The following is a 3,909-nucleotide window of genomic DNA, read 5'->3' as shown; positions in this document are numbered from 1 at the left end:
TAATACATACTTTTTGGGGGGTTGCATTCAAACCATAGCAACGGGGACTCATTAAGTCTCCTATTCATAAGGCAACACTCTTTCGAGAGCGTAAGCAGTTTCCATACTCAAGTGTAGGAATTTATAGATGTGAAGTGCATGAGATTGGTTTATATATGAGGGGTAATTCATGGAAAATGGAATTAAAAGAGTTTATTTTTGTCTGAAAGCTGCTGAAATTCATGAAGGGTCTTCCAAACTTTTATGCAAAATATGTATAATAAAAATTAGTCATGGATTTTAAATCTTTTTTCTACCCAAAGAAATTTATATTTTAATTCTATTTTCCATGAACTTTTTGAAGTACCCTCATATTTAGCCTTTTAAAATGATGAATACCCGTACTAATCTTTTTCTTTTTTAAAGGCTTAATTTACTTTACTTTTCTGTGTTGTAGCCACAGCTGGAGCCTGCATCCTCTGCACAGATGCGCTGGGCGAGTCTTCACAAGATGATCCATGAATTCCTGATAGGCAGACTTGGTGAACACAATCTGTTTCCAGAGGTCAGGGGTCAGATAGCTGTAGGTCTTAGCATGGAAGGTGGCCTTGGCGAAGTTGCCCAAGGCGGCAGTGCACCCCCTGGCTGAGGTGTAGCAGTCATCAGTGCCAGCGATCAACAGCAGCTTCTTGGGGACAGGGGCAGGCACGATGTCAGTGCCCCTGGGAGCAGGAATGAGATGCACCAGCACAGAGCCACAGCTCCGGTCACCCGGCAAGGCATGGGGTGGGGTTTGCCGATCTGTTCCCCCCAGTAGATTCTCCACATGGGCACAATGGACAGCTTGGCCAGGATAATGACCCTTCAGATGGCAGTGGCCACCTTCGTGGAACACTTCACGCCCAGGCCGACGTGGCCATTGTAGTCCCCAACGGCAACAAACGCCTTGAATCTGGCCACTGGCCAACCCGTGTCTGCTTCTGCACCCACTCCATCTTCATCACCTCGGGCTTGAGAGCTGCCACCAGGAAGAACTCAACGATCTCAGACTCCCTGATGGGCAGGGAGAGGAGGTGGATCCCCAGGGAACTGAGCTTTGTGTCCTTGACCAGGTGGCCCAGCTTGGTGGCAGGGAGCCACTCCTTGTCCTCGGCCTTGCCTCAGCCAGCTCTGCGGCCTGCTCTGCAGTCCTGAATGCAGCTGCCAGAGCCTCCACAGAAGCCGCCACGACCTCCTATTCCAGGAACCCGAGGGCCTCTGGGCCGTCCTGCTGCACCGGCACACCGGCATCATCCACCATTTGGTGTCCTCTCATTAAAGAAGCTACCAATCATTTTTAAATATTAAAGTGAAAATAGATTGTGAGTGTTAATAACACACAAGCCAGCATACTTGGCCCAGTGTTACATCCTACAGCTGGGAGTGGACTGCTTTTGCAAAAATGGATTCAGTATGATGACAAAAGAACTCTACTAGAAGCCTGTGCACTGAGCCACATCTGGAAGGAAGCTAGGTCACAGGATAGACAGCAGTCACACTGGGCTACCACACAGATGATCTTGAGAGATCAAAATTCACAAACACAAGGGAAATCTAAATTACCTTTACAGGTTCATAGTAGATTTTTTCCCAGCGTAGTATGAATTTCAAAGTAGGTATGCTTTAATGGGTTAAGCCAATGTCTGGGATGCTAGCATCTCATCTGGGTGCCGGTTCAAGTCCCGGCTGTTCCATTTCGATTCAATCCTTGTTAATAGCCTGGGAGATGCAGCGGAAAATCACCCAGGTGTCTGGGCCCCTGCCACCCATGTGGGAGACCTGATAAAGCTCCTGGCTGCTGGCTTTGGCCTGGCTCAGCACTGACTGTTGCGGCCATCTGGAGAGTGAACCAGTGGATGGAAGATATCTCTCTCTCACTCTCTGTCTCTCACAATCTCTCTCTCTGTGATCCTGATTTTCAAAATAAATAAATATTTCAAAAAAGAAGAAGAAAGTAGTTATGCTTATTCAGTGAAATTTGGAATAAATCAGCAATTGAATTTTTTTAAAAAGATTTATTTATTTGAAAGGCAAAGTTACAGAGGAAGAGACAGAGGCAGAGAGAGAGAGAGAGATCTTCCATCTGTGAGTTCAATCCTCAAATGGCCACCATGGCCAGGGCTGGGCCAGACGGAAGCCAGGATCCAGGAGCTTCTTCTAGGTCTCTTATGTGGGTGCAGGGGCACAAGCACTTGGGTCATCTTTCCCAGATGCATTGGCAGGGAGCGGATCGGAAGTGAATCACCCAGGACTCAAACCAGGGCCCATAAGGGATGCCCGCACTGCAGGTGGCTGCTTAACCTGCTAAGCCACAATGCTGACCCCCACCAATTGAATTTCAATGATAATTGTCTTCAGTATTCTGCCTTTGCATTAAAACCATAGCCTGTTGTATCAAACGTAATTACAGCCAGTAGATGGCATCTAATAGCTAGAATAATATTTTGAACCTATTACTAACATCTGACTTGCTGATTTACGAGGGCTCACCTCTGATGTTTTATATATATATATATATTTGGAATAGTTTTAGTCTTGCTTGTCACAGTGGAATTTAGAATTTTCATTCAATAAATTCGTACAAACAATTTAAAAGGAAAATAAAGCTTTCAATCTGCAATTCTACACAATAAGCAGACTAATGTTCTGAATTTTAAAAATGGTTATAATTTAAAGACATTAAGCATTTCAAATGCAGTTAGTTCTCTTTGACTGAATAAAGCCAAGTTGTTAATTGTTGGACTAACACCAAAAATTATAATGAGTGTAACACCAAACACCTTCCAATTTGGATATATTCCATGAGAGTCAATTGAGTTCAAAAGTTTCACAAATAATTAAATTACTGAATAGGATAGAACAGAAGCAGAAACCCAACAGATTGAATTCTGTTCCTTAGAGCTCAGTTTGCTTTGCAGCCGACTGTATTTAGCTGCTTGCAATTACAACAAACTGAAATCATTAAAAACCGATCCATTTTCTTATGCAACCTCAGGAACGCCAATGGGGTTCACCACAGACAGATAAGATGCTTCCTAAAAGGAGGCAAAGTCTGCCAGTCTCAACTCTTTCTTATCTCTGCAATGCTTATCATAGTCAGTTATCTTAGATTATAAATAATTTGAGGTCAAGAATAAAAAGAAAGCTCCTTATGATACACATATTGTGGCATTTGAGTTCCAGTTTGATTGATTGTGTAAGTAAAATAACATTCTTGGAAATGTGAAAGACAGTTTTGTGGTGGGTAAAAGAATAATCTAATCAGAAATGTGTTTCTTATTTTAATCATGAGCCATAAAGACAGCAAATCCCATGTCATGCTGCAGTAAAGGTTACATCAGCGTTTCATCCAATATTTATAGTGTAAAAGGAGCTCTGCAGTCTGGGTCCACTATGACATTAATCTTCCTGCTTTCTTTATCCTTCATTCTGTTCAGCTGGCTTGCTACCCCTCCCCCAGCTAAGTGGGCTCCCCTGTGCCCTTCTGATAATGGTGATAACTGCGTGTGGAGTGCTTCTGTAAGAAGAAATCCAGATTACACACCAATATGTGAGTGTTTGGCAAAACGTTCTGGGAGAGGCAGGCAGTTCAGCCTGGAAGTTAAAACACCTGCATTCCATATCAGAATGCCTAGGTTCAATTCCTGGCTCTGGCTCCTGACTCCAGTTTCCTGCAAATGTGGACCCACATATCTGCAACCCACATGGGACAGCTGGATTGAATTCCCAGCTCCCAGCTTGGGTCCTGGCTTAGCCTTGGCCGCTGGGGGAAAGGAGCTTGCTCTCTCAAATAAAGAAACAGAAATGTTTATGGAAAACTGAATTAGGAGATAAGTTTATTTCATTGCAAAAATTTTGGAAATGCATGCATATGAGAGGGTCATCAGTCAA

The 3,909-nt window shown here is 43.6% G+C and overlaps 1 pseudogene; it reads right to left on the bottom strand.

The window, feature by feature from the left end:
• Positions 1 to 407: 407 nt before the first annotated feature.
• Positions 408 to 1,279, bottom strand: LOC100358425 (small ribosomal subunit protein uS5 pseudogene; annotated as a pseudogene).
• Positions 1,280 to 3,909: the final 2,630 nt, after the last annotated feature.

Source organism: Oryctolagus cuniculus, chromosome 10 (genome assembly GCF_051225735.1).
Source record: "Oryctolagus cuniculus isolate XC-2025 breed Fujian yellow rabbit chromosome 10, ASM5122573v1, whole genome shotgun sequence".
Lineage (NCBI taxonomy): Eukaryota > Metazoa > Chordata > Mammalia > Lagomorpha > Leporidae > Oryctolagus > Oryctolagus cuniculus.
The sequence above is the reverse complement of the archived record's forward strand: the minus strand, read 5'-3'. Positions and strand labels throughout refer to the sequence as shown.